Here is a 19001-nt window from a genome sequence, read left to right as displayed (position 1 = left end):
AAAAGAGCTAGATCTTGAGATTAAACTATGATAATAGGCTCATATGTTTGCATCAAAATATGGACAAGTCTCTGTCCCTTTGTGCCACGTCCTTTTCTCCCTTTCACCAGCAGCCATGAGGACTAGCTGGTGCCACTTCCCCATTATCATCCTCCTGAAGGGCATGCGGAACTCACTTAATTGCTTCACACTACAGTACACTGCTATTCAGAGCCAGTCTGTTTCTTTCCATTGTAACAGCATGGAAATAAATAAGCAATTTTCATACATTAGGAAACATAAGCATGCCAGAGTCTAATTCATACTTATGTGATTAATAAACCAGAGCACTTAGATGAAATACACTATATCACACAAACACTATCCCATTAGAGTGGTCATTTGGGGGTGAGATATCACCCACAGTTGGCCCAGTCAGGAGCCCCTGTATGGAAACACATGGAACTTCCTTAGGGCGAAAAATCTCCTTCAGGGTGAAAAATGAAGGGTAAGAAATAGAGAGCCAACTTCCTTGATTTTGAAAGTGGTGTTGGCTTTGTGTGAGCTATGAGCAGGCTGCATGACTCTGAGCAAATATATTTTCTGTGCCTTGTTTATTAATGGACAGAAAAGCTAGCCTGAAAATGAAATTGATTTTATTCACTTAGGATTTTATACTTCATTGCACAACCACAACCCAGCAAATTCTTCATTAAGAGAGATAATTACTTTAATGAAGATTAAATATAATTTAAAATTCACATTTATCTTTATCTACCTAGTGCAGGTCAGAATGAGCCTAAAATGGCTAGAGAACTGGGAAGAAATAGATTTCTCCAAAAAGTCTCCATCTGTTTATGCATAGATGGGTCTGATCTGACCGCCAGCCTGCCTTTCTTCCTCTTTGTCCTCTTGCTCTCATTTCATCCATTCATGTCTCCCACGTCAAGCCCAAATGAAACCTTCTGCTTTTGAATAATCCTAACTTTAGGATGTTTGGCAGAGGCAACAGGATAGCAGCAATTTATACCCAGGGTGCTCAATGATCTTTGAACAATTGTATCCATGATGGGCATGTGGGGGAGAAAGATCAAAGAAGTAGTAGGTTGATTTTAGAAATATCCTCCCTCCTTGAGACACAGAGTGTCTACTCCACCTGCCAAAGACAGGAAGCCAAGGATATATTAAGCGGATTAGTATTACTCATCATTTTGTGTGGTGTTATCATTATTCCTCATTAATGGCACTGATGAAGCTGAAAGAGGAGAGTGAAAAAGCTGGCATAAAACTCAACACTCAAAAAGCTAAGATCATGGCATCCAGTCCCATCACTTCATGGAAAATAGATGGGGAAACAACAGCAACAGTGAGAGACTTTATTTTCTTGGGCTCCAAAATCACTGTGGATGGTGACTGCAGTCATGAAATTAAAAGACACTCACTCCTTGGAAGAAAAGCCATGACCAACCTAGACAGTGAATGAAAAAGCAGAGACATCACTTTGCCAACAAAGGTCCATCTAGTCAAAGCTATGTGTTTTCCAGTAGTCACGTATGGATGTGAGAGTTGGACCATAAAGAAGGCCAAATGCCGAAGAATTGGTGCTTTCAAACTCTGGTGCTGGAGAAGACTCTTGAGAGTCCCTTGGACTGCAAGGAGATCGGTCAATCCTAAAGGAAATCAACTCTGAATATTCATTGGAAGGACTGATGCTGAAGCTGAATCTCTAATACTTTGGCCACCTGATGTGAAGAGCCAACTCACTGGAAAAGATCCTGATGCTGGGAAAGATAGAAGGCAGGAGGAGAAGAGGACAACAGAGGATGAGATAGTTGGATGGCATCACCGACTCAATGGACATGAATTTGAGCAAACTCCAAGAGATGGCAAAGGACAGAGAAGTCTGGCATGCTGCAGTCCCTGGGGTCACAAAGAGTCGGACATGCCTGAGTGACTGAACAACAAAATGGCATTTGAGCACTGTTGTGGAAAGAGCTCAGGAAACAGAGAGACAAAAGTTTGACTTCTATTTTCTCCTCTAAGTAAATGGGTGACCTTAAAAACATTTATTAACATGTCAGAATCTGGCTCCTTGTGTGAGATAGAATTAATAATGCCCATATTGAGTTCAGAGGTTTATAGCAGCTGGCATTGAGTGTAAATGTACATTAAATGTATACTCATAAATGTAATATACTTCCATGCTGAATCATGAGTTGCCATGTAAAAGCTCCAAAACACCATAGCAATGGCCCAATTATCCACAGGCCATGGCAACATTTGATCCTGCAGAAGTGACCAGTGAGTTTTGCCTCCTTTGCTGAAGGAGGGGCAAATGGAAGTATGGCCTCATCAGACCCTCTAGCACAGATAGGCATGGGACTGTTTCCACACTCCATTTTAAGGGAAGAAAACTAAGTCCGGCTTAGTGAGAAGGTACAACTCATTCCCAGAGGGAATATTCCAAATAATAGCTCTCGTTTACTGAATACCAAGGAGACGTGACATATTGTAAACAGTACCTTATTTAATTAACATGACTATCTAATTTATCACTTAAATAAGGACACTTTCAGAGTGAAAGGGGATGCTACACTTCCTTCAAGACAGCAGGTGTCATCTTAGATAACCAGGATTGGCAAGATGGTCTTGGATGGGCAAACTGCATGGCTCCCCCCTGTTTAATTCATGAAATCACTCATGAATGAGATATGAAACAATCCCTGTTCTACAGGAGGAAACTATGATTCAGAGAGGTTAAAGGAAATGAGCCCAACGACCTACAAACTAGTGAGTGGCAGACTCAGGGTTGAACCTCAGTGTGTAAGACACAAAAGCTTCTTTCCTCTAACCTACCTCCCTTCTTGGAATTCATCAGTCATGATATCACCTGCCAAACAAGAGCATTAATTTTGTTTTGATAGCCTGCCTTGAGTGAGTAACACATTTCAAGCTCTGAGTTATGATTTTCAAATGCTATCAAGAAATAGGGAGGAAAAGGGTGAAGTAAAAGCCAAATGAGGCCAGTAAAGGCATCACATGCTAGCTAATATCTGGCTCTTTCTAAGGACTCAGTGCTGCCCGAATACTACAAGCCTGAATTAATGCTTATTCAAGTGTGGAGAATGACAGTCAATAGGGCCAGGCCTCAACAAGCATCTTTCCCCATGTGCTGGTCTATATTCTCATGCACCCAATAAACTCCCACATCTAGGTCAATTTACTGCTGATTTTCAGTGATCTGCAATCTCAAATAAATCTCCTTTACTTCTATAACATGCTGGGAGCTATTCTTTTCTCAAGAGCTTAATAAGTGTAAGAAGGTTGAGAGATGATCAACATTCAGTCCGCTCCATGATGTTTCAGTGGGTGAACTCAAAGGGGACCACACACTTTCATCCTTTAGCCCACCTGCCAATTACTGTTTGAGTTTTCCTAGTCTCTTTACACAACAGGAGTGGGGCCAGCTGGGCCTCCATCAAACGCAAGGCACACTGGCAGAGACAAGAGAGTTTATATTCTGGTAAAGAAACAACAGCTCAAATCAGTCATAGATTCCAAGCATCCTTAGTCACCATTCCCTAATGAAAAACCATCTTCAGAGACCAAGTGTGTCCCTGAGCAGATATTTCAGTGATCCTGTAAAAGATCCCACTGGGGACATAAGCCAAAATTCAACCCTGTGTTTCTGACAGTGTGTAGTCTTAATATCAAAATTACTCAAACACTCTAAGCTTCAGATTCTTCAACTATAAAATGTTGCTTCTCCAGCTTTTCCCATAGAGCCTATTAAAACATATTCCTGGTGCCTGAGCTCAGAGATTCTGATTTACTAGGTCTAGTAAAGAGCCAGAGGACTTGCATGTCTTGTAAGTTTCCAAGTCATGATAATGATCATGTTGTCCATGGAGCATACTCTGAATAGTCCCAAACTGTCCCAGTAACTTCAATGTCACAATTCGAGTAAAGATCTGAAACGATGGGAGGATGCTTAGCAGAGCTGCTGACTCAGAGCACCTCTCAATTAACATGTATTCTTTGAAAAGAAGAACAAAAGTCCAAGTGTATTAGTACGAAGAAAAGTTGGGGACGTTCAATCATTTCTAATATGCCAGGTACAAGACTTAATTACATTTCAATCCCCCTTGTTATAATGCATTCTCCATAGCAATTAAAATGGGATCCCAGTCTCAAATTGTGAATACACCGAAAGGCCTCCCGGTTCTCTTTAATCACAGAATACAATTTTTTGCTCACAATGTCCATGCGTTCTTCTTAGGCTCAGCTGCATCAGCATTGCATGGAAACCCCATTTAAAATCATCTTGACTACTACTTAAAAAATAAAACATAAATCTTCCCCCTTAGAGCACAGTTTTCAGGAAACAGACGAAGTGATATTTACTTTGCTGCAACCAGGAATCCCCTCTTACACCAACTGGCAATCCTTGGATCAGCTGGAGCCCTTCAGTTTGTCCTTATCTGACTCAGCTCTGTCGTCAGCGAACTCTCCCCGGCTCCCGCCCCGCCTCGTCCCCCTCCCTCCCTCCCTTCCCCTCCGTTCACTTCGGTTTTCTCTCTTCACAACATTATTTAATCTCTCACTTGCAGCTTCTTAGGATTAGCTACAGCATCTATTAATAGTTTTACTTCTGTTTACAGTTCCAAGGGGAGAAAAATGGCTCATTCCTTTGCTCCAGTCTTGAAGACAGGTCTTCTGGCTGCAGGAGGAGGATGCGCAGGCCCCGTGAATAACCTATTTCCACAGTCATTCCACTGTGAAGATGTTAATGTGCCTCTATGCAGAATGGATCCATTTAATAAGCAGAACAAGTTGGATATAAACTCTTTAATTGCTTTCAGCACACCGATTATCTTTCTATGTCACCTATTGTATAATGCAAAAATGTTAACAAAAGCACTTACTGGAGACATTATTGAGAATTAAAAAACAAAGAGCCATCAGTTGTCACTAAATATGCCTTTCATGTTCCCAAATGAAATGCATTCGCGCACTCAAGAAGTAGGATAGGAACGTGCAGGCCTGCCATTGTCAGATGCAAACATCTTCATTAGATTTTGATCCAGCTGCTGCAAGATCTATAAAAAGAGCTATCAAAGCTGGCAACTCATTATTGGTTATTTCAAGAAAACTTCAAAAAACCATCCCCAAACCTGCACTGATCTTTTCAGACAATCTCCCTGGTCAGACAGTTGGTTTGAAAAGAGCAGGCATTAAAAACCTCTGCCAAGCCTGGCCCTAGAAATGGTACCTCAAAGGATGCAGTGCCTGGGACTGTTAGGCCACGATCACAGAGCCAACCTGTGTTCCCAGACACTTGAGCTGAAAAATCTCTGCCTCTCAACCCCACCCCCAAACCTCCTGTTGTGACCTAACAGCATCTCCTTAAGAGTAAGTAAGTGAAAGGAGCCAAACTTGGATCTTTATAGAGCAAAAGCAAAAGATTAATATGTTTGATGTCTCATAGCACCCTTTCTCTGCTGCAATAAATCTTCCTCTGCATATTGGCAGTCAGCTCATTTCTAGTATGTCATTTTCCGCAGACACTGGATTTTTTTTCTGGTTGTTTTAAAAAAAGAAAGAGAGTAGTCAAAGGAGCAAGGAGGGAAGAGCAGAAGAAAAATAAAACAGGAGGGAGAAAAGGGAAAGAGCAAGAGTCTGGATTCCAGGAATGATGTATAGAGGAGGTTACAAGAAACAAACCCAAACTGTCAAAAGTACCTACAATTCTAACTGAATTCTGTTGAAACAGAAGAGATACTGCAAAAACCTGAATAGCATACATATGAATCACAGTCCCTAGCATCTTGACTTGGAGACCTCTTCAGTCAAGCTCAAGTCGCAGGAAGCTTTTGACAGATACCAAACAAGTGACAGATAACAACTGTCAGGGACGTCACTGTCTTTCACACAGGCCCTCTCCCTGCAAGGTCTATACACCTCCTATTTATGACAAAGAGAAGTGCAAATCATGACTGCTATCATTCAACCTCAGTCAACAACAAGGGCATAACACGTGGACCACTAAATCTGCTTTAAAGACTTTTAGCTCTGTCTTTAACTCATGCACTATATTACCTACTTTATAGTCAAAAGTAAACTGAATGCTCAAAATATTAAAGTAACATCACATTCATTATTTGAATTAGGTACTAGTGCTCATTGGGGCAAATCAATTCATTATTTTTATATTGTTATTAAAACTATTACCCAAATCTAAATGTTCGTGAGACCCACAACATATTTTCCTTCATAGAACACCTCTGCACATGTGCTAAGTCGCTGCTGCTGCTGCTGCTGCCGCTAAGTCGCTCAGTCGTGTCCAACTCTGTGCGACCCCAGAGATGGCAGCCCACCAGGCTCCACCGTCCCTGGGATTCTCCAGGCAAGAACACTGGAGTGGGTTGCCATTTCTTTCTCCAATGCATGAAAGTGAAAAGTGAAAGGGAAGTCGCTCAGTCGTGTCTCTAATTCTTTGTTACCCCATGGACCATAGCCTTCCAGGCTCCTCTGTCCATGGGATTATCCAGGCAAGCATATTGGAATGGGTTGCCATGACCTCCTCCAAGGGATCTTCCTGACCCAGGGATCAAACCCGCATCTCTCATGTCTCCTGCCTTGGCAGACAGGCTCTTCACCACTAGCACCACCTGGGAAGCCCATAGAACACCCCTTATTCCTTCAAATCATGACCTTTTCAGTGTTCACTTCTGCAGCACACATACTAAAATCAGAACATTATAGAGAAGACAAGCATGGCCCAGTGCGAGGATGACATGAAAATCTGTGACACACTCCCTATTTTTAAAACTTAAAAAATAATAAAGTTTATAAATTTAAAGAACAAAAATTAAGAGTGACCTTTTCTGCAGCTGTAGCTACCAGCTTCCCTCCTGCCAATGGTCTTAGTCAACAGAGTCACATGGATAAGAGAGACAGAAGCTGAGGCCCACGCCTCCTCCAACCAGACTGGGAATTGGAGTTGGGAACCTACTGCAGCCGCATGATCTGTCTAGAACGTGAATCTGTTCACAAGCCTCCTCTGTGTAACACCATTCAGCGATTTCCTACTGCCCTTCAGATAAAATCACATTCCTGCTGTGTGCCTACAGGCAAGTTATTAAACCTCTCTCTGGCTCAATTTCCTCTTTTATAAAATGGTGATAATAATCGTGAGGAAATATAAGTGAAGCACTTAGCACAAAGCTAATCAACATTCAATATTATTATTATTGATGGTATCTCGCCAGCCCTGTTTCTTCTCTGTTCTCCTGGACTCTATCTTGCAGCCACACTCGGCAATGAGTTCCTCACTTTTCCATGATCTTTCTTGTCTTTATGTTTCGGCTTGTGATTTTTTTTTTTTCTGTTTTTAACACTCTCTTCTTCCTCCTGCCTTTGGTCACTTTCTCTCCTATTAATACATAAACTGTTAGCTCAAATGCCTATTATCAAGGTTTGCTTCCCCCAATTGCAATTCCTCTACTGTAAGATGCATCATACATTACTATAATCTTCTTAACTGAAATGTCCATAAAGGATCCAAGATTAGATATGCCTTGCTCATAACTGTATTTCTCAGTAGCAAGTACAGGTACTCAGGGTAGACTGGATTATAACACAACTGAGAAAGAAATCTTAGCAGATTACAGGGACAAAAGATTAGTCTTTGTGTGTGTGCGTGTTTGAGTGTGTGGCGAAGGAAAGTGCAGTGTTTATGGAAAGGTGCCAAACAAGGAGTCTGGCACAGCTAGTGCTCAAAAAGCCCAAACTCCCAGATGGGTTTCAGCAAAGCCTTTTTCTTTAAGATTAGTCCTTGATCACACAGGGCTTCCCTATGGCTCAGCTGATAAAGAATCTGCCTGCAATGTAGGAGACCTGGATTCGATCCCTGGGTTGGGAAGATCCCCTGGAGAAGGGAAAGGCTACCCACTCCAGTATTCTGGCCTAGAGAATGCCATGGACTGTATAGTCCATGGGGTCGCAAAGAGTCAGACACAACTGAGTAACTTTCACACTTGATTCTACTACAGTAATCATAGGATGTCTCCACAGTGTTTTCATGCCAAGTCTCAGGCTGATGGTTGCCCCAAGTCCTAAAATGTTGCTTATCTTATGGTAGAAAGAAAGGAAACTTGGTAACTTTTCATTGCCTCTTGTAAAACTTCCATTCAGAAGTGGGACATATAATTTCACTTCACATTTAATTGGCTCAGGCAAGTTACATGGCAAAACCTGATGTCAATCTGATAGGAAATCCCTATGCAGAAAGGTTGCTACAAACAGGGAAACTACAATATTTAGTGACTTGTAGTAGATACAATAGTGTGTTGAAAAGCAGAGACATCACTCTGCCGACAAAGGTCCATATATTCAAGGTTATGGTCTTCCAGGGGATACATACAGCTCTGAGAACTGGACCGTAAAGAAGGCAGAGCACCAAAGAATTGATGCCTTCGAACTGTGGTGCTGGAGAAGACTCCTGAGAGTCCCTTGGACAGTGAGGAGATCAAATCAGCCAGTCTCAAAGGAAATCAATCCTGAATACTCATTGGAAGGACTGATGCTGAAGCTGAAGCTCCAGCATTCTGGTCACCTGATATGAACAGCTGACTCACTGGAAAAATCTCTGATGCTGGAGAACATCAAGGGCACAAGGAGAAGAGGGCGACAGGGAATGAGATGGTTGGAGGGCATCACCAATGCAATGGACATGAACGTGGGCAAACTCAGGGAGATGGTGAGGGACAGGGAGGCCTGGCATGCCGCAATCCGTAAGGTGCAAAAAGTTGGACTCGACTGGGCAACTGAACAACACCTACTACAATAGATACAACAGATTGCAAAGAAATAATAAAATATTTCTTTGCTGCAAGTTGACAAACATAAACCCCACACCAATTACCATCTGGCCAAAAAGTTCGCTGTTATTCAAAGAGATATCCATTTTGGAATTTAAAAAAATTTTTTTGGAATAGAGTTGATTTACAATGTTGTGTTAGTTTTGGGTACACAGTAAAGTGATTCAGTTTTATATATACATATATTCTTTTTCAGACCCTTTTCTCATATAGGTTATCACAGAATATTGAGTACATTTTAGAAATTTTTGACTTTTTTCACAAAATCATGTTTTCTGCCATAGCTATTAGCTGCATGTCTGTGTGGTTACAGTCTCACAAATCATACCAGTATGTACACCACCTGTCAGTAAAGAATAACAATTAAGCTCAACAACAAAAAAATCTCCATTAGTTTGCTTACTTATGCCATGCAATATGAATGTGGACATGTGAGGTTATAGCCAGTCACAGAAATATATAAATTTTCTTGTATAGCAAAAAGGGAACCTTCAAAATCACTTTCTTTGATCTCTCAGAAGAGACCCAGAAAAACCAAGTGACTTACCAAGTGCAAAGAGCTAAACAGTAGCAGAGTTGGACAAAAATGTGAATCACCAATTTTAAAGCAAGTGCTCTCTTTCAATTATAATACAGCCTTCCCATAAGGAATGTCACCAAATGTGAATGACTAGAAGAGATCACCGTTTAAGAGATGAGGAAACTGAGACCCATGGAGGTGAAATGACTTTCTCAAAGTTATCCACAGGATAGTTCTGTTTTGCTTAACCGCAAGAAATCTTAAGGAAACAACAGTTCTTTCACCATCTAGGATAGTACCTGCTCTTCACTGAAGGCTCAAAGAAATATATGTTGAATTGAACCGATCTGAAAGTGAACTGAATTGCGTTGAAAGGACACAAAATTTAGAGATGCATTTTTTTTTCCCCATTACACAGCCTTTGTCTCCACGTCCTCTGGAATTTTAGACTTGTCAATCCATCAAGTTATACACCAGCAACTATGACTTTGTTAGTTTCTCCTCTATAATATCCTTCCTTGTTCACTGCTTCTTCTACATTTATAACTGCCATCCTCCTTTGAACAGAAACAAATTAATATCTAGAAATCTTGTCATCTCATGACATTTATAGAACAACATAGGATCTAGAAAGCCAAATCACCAATGATAAGGGCCTCTGAAAGACCATTAGACAAAGAATTTAATTCCCTCTGAGCTAAGAGGTCAGCTAAAAAAGTGACATAACCCAGATGCTCCTAAGCCACAGGAACAAATGCCATTAAGTTGCTGTCTCCTGACAACCAAGTGATATGTACAAGGAATCAGAATTAAATTTGGAGAGAGAATACAGATTCCAGCTTGGCTCCAGGGATGAAGGATATTAGATAGGAAAGAAACAATGGTGCTGTCAAGTCTAATTGTTTAAAACATAAAACTCTTTCCATATGTCTTGAGATGAATAGAGTTGCACAGTATTGGGATGCTCTGAGAAACCATACAAAGAAAGTGTATACCATTTGGGTTGAAATTCTTGACTCTGCTTTCTTTTTCTTTTTATGATCCACCTGGGCACATAGGCATTTGAAAAGAACTATTGAAAAAGCATATTATGAAGCCTTTATACTATATCATGGATTTGACTGAGTATGAGAAATGGATGGATTTTGTGGTCAGAGATCATTTGTTTCCAATCCTGAAAATATTCTCTCTTGTTGTTTGATGTACTTTCTCACCTGTAAATAGAGATTATATTCTTATGGCATAAGGATGTGCTAAGGACTAAATAAGACAATAGATATAAAGTGATTACCACTTAGTAGGCAGGGCTTCTCTGGTGGCTCAGACAGTAAAAAATCGACCCTAACATTGGGAAAGGCTGACGGCAAGAGGAGAAGAGGGCAGCAAGGATGAGATGGTTAGATAGCATCACTGACTCAATGGACATGAATCTGAGCAGACTCCGGGACATAGTGAAGGATAGGAAAGCCTGGCATGCCACAGTCCACGGGGTCGCAAAGAGCCAGACACAACTTAGTGACTGAACAACAGCAGCAACACTGAGCAGGGGTTCATTACAGTGTACCTGCAGAGGTAGTCATCCACAGGGAAGCGCCACAGAAGTCTGTGATGAGATGAGATAAAGTTGTCACTCATTAACAATAAATTGAGAGATGCCTGCCTTTCATCCCTTCAATTAATTAATATAGATTTACTTAGAACTACTAATAGTCAAAACTCAGTAGTAGGTATTATAAATGTTACAAAGTCTGATTACACAGAATCTACAAAACTAAGGCATTTATTGAAGCCTGTATGCATCAGTTATGACATTAAGTAATCAAGATTATTGGGGCTTTTAAGTAATTTTCTCTATGGGATGTATGTGTTCCATTAAAAAAATTAATAAAAAATACTCAGACTCAAGCTAGAATAAGTAGGTTTTGTTTCATACTAGATTGTTTGGAAATTATTTGTTTCCAACTAATTTTATGATATGGGTATATCTATATCTTCAGATCCACTTCTTCTTGTTATCATGGCAGAAAGAGCACTGGGCTGGGTTCAAGCCCTGCCTTCCCGTATCCTAATGGGTATAAGAATTGCCATTGTGCTTCTTTATGGCATCTCGATTTCCTCTTTGTAAAATCAGATTTCATAAATGATTTCTAAAATCATTGCTATATATAAAAGTTTCATGGAGATAGATACTACCATATAAAATGCCATTTCACATAATACACCAAGGCATCAATGAATGGAAGGTTCTCAGAAGGTTTTCAAACTGCTGTTTACTTCAGTATCTCCTGGAGCAAATCCAGAGATGGATTTGAGGGGATTTGAGGGTAACACCAGACCGCATCTCCTCTGGCCTCTTGGGGCTACCATAGAGCACAGGAGTGAGCATAGGCCAGATGGACACACAGCTGTAGGAGGTTTAATTGACCATATGATGCCATACCTATGGCCCCAATCAAAACCCTTGAGCCCCATCTCAAGAGTAACAAGGACAGGAAAAATAACACTTCAGTAAGATTTTATGAAGAGCCACTGCCCAATGTTACAGTATTTTTGACTGTCATCTCCCAATTCCCCCTTAACTCATCACTAAAATCACCTAAATTCCACTGAAAACAACTCAAACCATTGCTAACACCAGTACCAGGAGAGGGAGGTTAGTGAAATTTGCATCATCGGGGGTCTTATCTTCTTTATGACTTTCTTTCTACCACTGCAAAAGCATTACATAAGCCCTGCCTATTTTACATTTCTAAATATTTCCAAATTCCTGGCATGTGTATTTTAATGTCTTATGTATTATTCTTTAAGGACCAGTATCCAAATACATGAAAAATCTTTTTTCACATAGCTCTTATAACAAAACTTGAAAATATATATATATATATTATTTTCCTGTGCCATAACCACTGAAGTCTAATGCATAAATTTGCCTTTGATAGAATGAAAGATACAGAAGATAAAGAAAGAAATATATTTTCCATCATAAAAATTTTAACTTGGAGAAGAAAAAGGGCAATTACATAAACAAGTCAATTCAGCCTCAGGGAATGTGTAACTTGCAGAGCTTTTTGGTCGAAACCCAGATGAAAAGGGAGAAGAAAGATATATAAAATCTTTCTGCATAATTCATCCCAATTCTGTATGAATATTAAGCCTCTCTGTGATTAATATTAGGTTCTTGTTTTATTAACCATCATTGACCTCTTTAAAAAATGATCCACCCAACACCTACTGACACGGAATATCTGAGCTGTGGGGATGGCTTCACGTGTATTTAAACACAGAATTTAAAAGCTACACACGTGATTCTGATACAGGCTGTATTCGTGTATATCACTGGTTCCCTGGTCCTCTCAGGAGAAACACTTTTCTTGGGTATTTTCAGATGGTTTTTCTTCAGCTCCTTTAGTGATATGTCACACATTTGTAATGCAGTTAGATTCTTTTGTCATAGATTTCTTTCCACTCAAGGATCCTCTGACCTCCTAAATGACTGTCTCAGATTTAAGAAATACATACATTAAGGCTCATTCTCTGGGCTGTAAAGTTCAATGGGCTTTTGAAAAATGTGCGAGGTCTTATGTCCATCATTACAGTGTCATGCAGGACAGTTTCGGCTGGACTTAGAATACTGTGCTCTCGCATGATGTCATTGCTTTAGTGAATGCATTGTCCTCCTCATGCCTGCTTTGCTCAATCTAATTACCATTAGTCCTAGAGCAAATACCAAGCATTAACTCTGAAGTTGATTGTAACCAAACACTTGTATGGGCCTTTGTCTGGGCATGTAACACTCCGACTTGTCCTTAAGTGTGCGGTGTAATGGGATGCTGCTCTCCAGGAAAAACATCAAATAAAGCATCAGAGCTTGAGATTTAAGGAAGAACTGAAACTCAGTTCACAATCATGGTGCCCAGTAAATAGCAAACAGAACAAAAATGTTAAAAAGATAGCAGCTAGGGCTCCATTTGAAAGATTTTTTTCTTCAGTTTAATATATATTTCTATGCTATTGTTGCTTATTCCTGAGGAAATTCACAGATAAAAGATTTTAAAATATGTTCAAGAGAAATTTAGGTTCATAAACTTGTAACCAATACACTTGCTTTGATGATGAAAATTATCATCAAACCTTCTGATGGTGTGTTTTCCCCAAATATGGGTCACAAATGGTAAATTAGTTGGCCTTAACATTAGATTTCCCAGATTTATTATATCAGCAGAATTAGAGACATTATGAAGGTCCCTCATTTTCCTTTTAAGTACAGATGCCTAACACACTAATCAAGGAACTCATCACCTTGCACTGGGGAGAGAGAATAGGCAGAAATCAATATGAATACTTAAAGGTAACAACTTTTGGGTGAAAAACTTAGTCTCACAGCAAAGTCCTGAATCCAAACAGAGAAGAATGTATATCTCTGAGGAAAATACTTTATCCATCACTCCAGAATCACTAGTATATGAGGTTTTGAAAATGCTGAGTTTCTTTTCTTTGAGTTAGGAAAAACATCTATTTTATTAAACCATGATCTCCCAGAAGTAAATTTTTCTAAATCTACATTGTCCTATGAAGGTTAATCTCTCCCACTCAACCATGTACCTTGCAAAGTTAAGCCTAGGACAGAGCATTCTTTGAAGAGAAGATAAAGGCTGGAAATATCAAGAGAGATTATTCAACTGAGAAGAGAAAATCAGTACATCTTTTATAACGTGAATTCTGCTTTGACAAATTCTTGAAAGAGCCATTTGTACCTCTTCATTTAGACTCTCCACTGATTAATGGAAATGAAAACATACTTCTCGCCCCTCCCACCGGCGCTGCTCTAGAGGCGCCGAGGAGAGTTGACAAAGGACAGTGGGGCCTTCTCATTCTTTGTCCACAATAACTGAGCATCTTGGGCTGGAAGAAAAGGGAATGTTGATCTCCTGGGCTTGTTTAGCTTTGCTTTTTTAATTGCTAAATGCCAGCCTGGGAATCCTGCCTAAAATGGTAATAAGTTGCATTTATACTACACCTTTCATCCAGAAAGCACAGGCTTCCCTCGCTTCTGAAACACAGCCATCCTGGAGCTGAAAAGCAGTAACTGTTTTAATGTTGAACATTTATTCACTGCCATGATTATACAAGGTGGAAGAAATTGTTTGATGCAGAACCAAAATATTGCCGTGACAAAGACTGCGGGCTACGGGTTTTGAAAATATACTAGATGCAGTCTGTCTTGTGCTTCCCTCTGCAAACTGTATATTTATTGACCCATTCTGAATCTTGAGAGTCTGAAGATGGCCACCTTTGTGCTCCCCAGGTTGGGTTCAACATAGGTTGCAAAAAAGTCAGGAAGGATGAACTGACATTAAGGCATTTCTTTTAAGAAAATCTGATATTTAGAATGGATACCAAGAAAAATGATGGTGAGAAAGAATTCTGTCATTTTATCTCTTCTAAAGGCATTTCTGTCTCTGAAAGAGCAGGTGAGGGAAAACAGGATGGTATAGACTCAGTCAGGAACTCCTGAACATGTACATCACAGCTGATTCCTCTTCTGCTGGCCCAAGAGACAGACATCTGACCCTGGACTAAAAACTTCCCAGCTCAATTTCTGAGTCTTGCTCATTGCTATTATCCCCAGGACCCAGACAGTACCTGGAGATAACAGACCCTCAATAAATGCTTGTTAAATAAGCGAAAAATCGGTTTTCTTGCTCTGCAAACATGTGGACCAAGTTTTTGAATTTTCAGCTAATGCTTGAGTAGCAATCTGCTTTTACTTGAACAGCAAGAGAAGAAAAAAAAAAATAATGATGATGATGATGATGCGGGTAATAAGAAAGTCTGAAAGACTGATTTGAGAGACATTAAAAATAATGTTCATGTACCCTCCAAATACCAGATCTCTCTCAGTTGACTGCAGTCAATAATCAAGTTTTATTACAGCCCCCCACAGGAAAAGAACTGAAGACTTATGAGTCATTTACATCTGTACCTACAATGAGGTTATACTGTCCTTTCTGGAGAACAGACTTTGAAAATAGAGTAGAAAAAGGGAAATGGGTTACCAAATACCATCCAGTCCAAGGGCTTAGGAGTCTTGATTTCAGGCCTTGCCCACATTGGATGAAGGAGTGAAACTTCCAAACTCCCTCATTCTTTCTAGGTCTCAGCTTCCTCACCTGTGAAGTGAGAGGCATGGATCAAATTGACCTTGGTGATCTCAACAAGAGCCCATAGATCAGCCATTTTGTTTTCTATGGCCCTAGAATCCAAATGTGGAATCTAGATTAACATTATTCACCTCTCTTTTCCTTAAGTAGCTTTGGCATCACACAGGCACACACACCTCAGTAAATGAACATCTACACATTCTCTTGCTTGAGAGCTTTGGAAAACCCCATCTGATCTAGAGAGATGACCGTATGTGTGTTAGTCACTCAACTGTGTCTGACTCCTTGCAACCCATGGACTGTAGCCCAAAAAGCTCCTCCGGCCATGGAATTCTCCAGGCAAGAATACTGGAGTGTGTTGTCATGCCCTTCTCCAGGGGATCTTTCCAACCCAGGGATCGAATAACTAGTCTAGACTAAATGTCCTGAAATAAAGACCAGCATGTTCAGCTTTCCCTTTTTATAGTTGATGTAAGTGAGTCTTAGAGAGGTTACGTGACTAGCCAAAGTTGTCCAGCCAGCATGAGAAAAAAAATCTTACTTAAACTCAGGATCCTTAAACCTCCGGGATCCTGGCTAAAGTTTCCCATGCAACTTCTCTGTGTATCTTTACAGCTGAGTAAGTTTTAAAACCATTTATTGAGTTGAGTAAAGCCTTTCTTTTTTTCTTCAGTAAAATGTCCCAATTTTAGTGGGGACACCAAAAGTACTACAGGGAAGATATATATATATATATATATATATATATATATATATATATATATATATATATATTTTTTTTTTTTTTACTTTAATGAGCAAAGTAATACCTTCTGAAACTCATTAAAAACTGTCTACGCTCCCAACACCAGCATCATTATGGACGTAAGGCATTCAAAGCCTGGAATTGTGCTGTTACCCCATAAAATACATTATTTGAGCCAATCCTGACAAATATTGGTATCACTTTATTCAAGCGTGGCTTTCAACTTCCAGAGAGTTAATAAATTGGATTCTAACAGTCTTCAGAGAATATGCAATAAGATAAAAACATCTTCCAAAAATTTACAGTATATCTTAGGATGAGTTGAAACATTAGCTACCATAGCAAATGCATTTACGGGATTTTTAGAGTAGCACATTTCATCATAAACGGCTCTGTGATTCAGTATGGCATTAATAATGGAAAGAACAACCTTTAAAATAAAGTAAATGCATTTGCAACAGTTACCAAGGTGATATCTGTCTCCAAAAACCCAGTTACCAACTTGCAAGTTGATATGATATATTCCTTAGCCTATCCTGTCAGGAAAGATTTATCTTTTGCGTTAAACTTCAGGCTGAAAAATTAAAATAAAACTTGATGTCTCCGTGGCAAACTGCCTTCCTCCATTTCCTTTACCTTTTTAATTTCCATTATTACCAATTTTAAGAATTGTTTCTTTGACCCCATGCAATATTTCAATACGTGGTTTAGATGCCAGATGACTGACAAAACAAAGCTGTAAATAAGCTGTGCCTCTGCGTGTAAACATTTACATTTCAAGGCATTAATCAAAAAGGACATAAATCACGAATGCATTTTGCCTTCATACAAATGAAAGTTACAACCACGTGTCCAATGTATTTTAGTTTTATTACTTTTCTTTACAGCTACTGTCTCAAACGGTTTCAGAGGCCATGAGTTCCTCTGAATTTTCTTGCTTAGTACCCAGTAAGTCTCTCTTTCTTCCTCCATGCTCCCAAGGCACTGTTCCATGAATATGTGTTGAGTAAACTGAAATGCTCAAAGATGGAAAAGAGAATCTCTTTTTTCATTTTCTCTTTCCCTTTATCCTCCCTTTTTTTTTTTTCATGTTTCCCCTCCTTTCTGGCCTCCCTCTCCTTCCTCCCATCTCTACTCTCCTCTCCTCCACCTCCCTCTATCTCTCATCTTCCAGCTTCTTATTCCATGAACACCTTCTTTCTTTCCTTCTCAACATACCTGAGTGAGCAGTCAGGAAGGTCTGAAGGGAAGAAGGTGTGGAGCATCCATGAGCTTCTCATCCAAAACTAGATTAACAACATATAAAGGATCTCACAGTGATTCTAACAGAGCTCCTAGAAAAGAAAAAAATATTTTTCCTTATTAATATAGTTACCAACCAATAAATTCTGACTGTATCAAGATGAATCCCACATTGGCCAACAAAAGCTATACACAAAATATAGTTGAATAGACTTGACCCTGTTTGCTTTCCACACACTGCTCATTAGCAGGAAAAGGTGAACTCCAGAAGGATCCTTTGGGCTGTGCTGAAATAATTTTATAATGTCACCGTCATGTTTTTAATACACCACCAAGATGAGGCACTTACAAGGCAACATTTCCCAGATCTCATCAGAATGAAGACAGAAGCCTAAAATTCTAGAAGACTACTAAAAAGACAGACTTCAATGCCATGCCATATTTTAAAAGAACATAAAAAGCTATTTTTTCGAAAGGCTAATAAAGAAAATTTTAAAAGAAATTGATAAATCAATAAAAATATATGCCATTTCCATCCTACTGCTAATAATATTCAAATTATAAAGCTAAAGTCTATCCTTTTCATGCTCTTTCCTTAGATGCAATGATATGCTTCACCTGTCTGTCAAGCAGATGAGAAAAGAAATGTCTAACAGCCCTCCAGGTCAGCTCAGTATCTAAGAACTGAACACACCAGAAGTGTCAGGTGTCTGTTTTTTGTTTGTTTGTTGGCTCGTTTTTCTTCCCCAAGACCTGCTGCATGGGGTGGGAGGGAGGGGAGGAGAGGGGTGAATTTTCCACAAGAACTTCTCTCATGAATAGGATGTTAAAAGCATCTGAACAGGGAAAAGCAAAGCAGTGTTTTGATGTGAAATCTTGCAGCAGCTTGCACCGAATACATGCGGCAAATAAAAGATTCAGTGGTTTTTCTCCTATTCAACCCACTCTTTTTGAACAACAAAAAAAAATATATTAAAAAATCATTATCATCATAAACACCAATACTTATGAAGTGCCCTATGATGAAAATTCCCCTCTCATTCATTCTAAGTTCTAATCATGACACACAGGTGCTCTGAGACCTGACTTCATCTGCCTCACCCACGTACCCCTTGTTCCACCACCAGCAACTTCCCAAACAGCATAGAATTTCCACAGTCAGTGACCTTTATTGAAAAAGGCTGTCTTCACCTCCCCATTTGCCTGAAACCTACACAACCATCTACATTCAGGTCACACCTAACTTCTTTTGAGAGTCTTTCTTGATTTTAAAACCTAAGTTACTATCATTATTCGGATTATTAAGGGCACATTTTGCCCCTAACTAAGAACGTACTAGAGCCTCTGGTGCCTCACCAGGTAAAGAATCTGCCTGTAATGTGGGAGATCCAGGTTCAATCCCTAAATCAGGGAGATCCCCTGGAAAGGGAATGGTAACCCACTCCAGTATTCTTGCCTGGGAAAATTCTATG

At 39.7% G+C, this 19001-nt stretch overlaps 1 non-coding gene across 1 annotated transcript; it reads left to right on the top strand.

The window, feature by feature from the left end:
* The first annotated feature begins 6700 nt into the window (after positions 1-6700).
* On the top strand, positions 6701-6806 carry LOC112584081. The gene has a single exon (XR_003108435.1). It is a non-coding gene; the product is annotated as a U6 spliceosomal RNA (small nuclear RNA).
* Positions 6807-19001: the final 12195 nt, after the last annotated feature.

Source organism: Bubalus bubalis, chromosome 3, assembly GCF_019923935.1.
Source record: "Bubalus bubalis isolate 160015118507 breed Murrah chromosome 3, NDDB_SH_1, whole genome shotgun sequence".
Lineage (NCBI taxonomy): Eukaryota > Metazoa > Chordata > Mammalia > Artiodactyla > Bovidae > Bubalus > Bubalus bubalis.
This window is presented reverse-complemented; position numbering and strand designations above follow the sequence as displayed.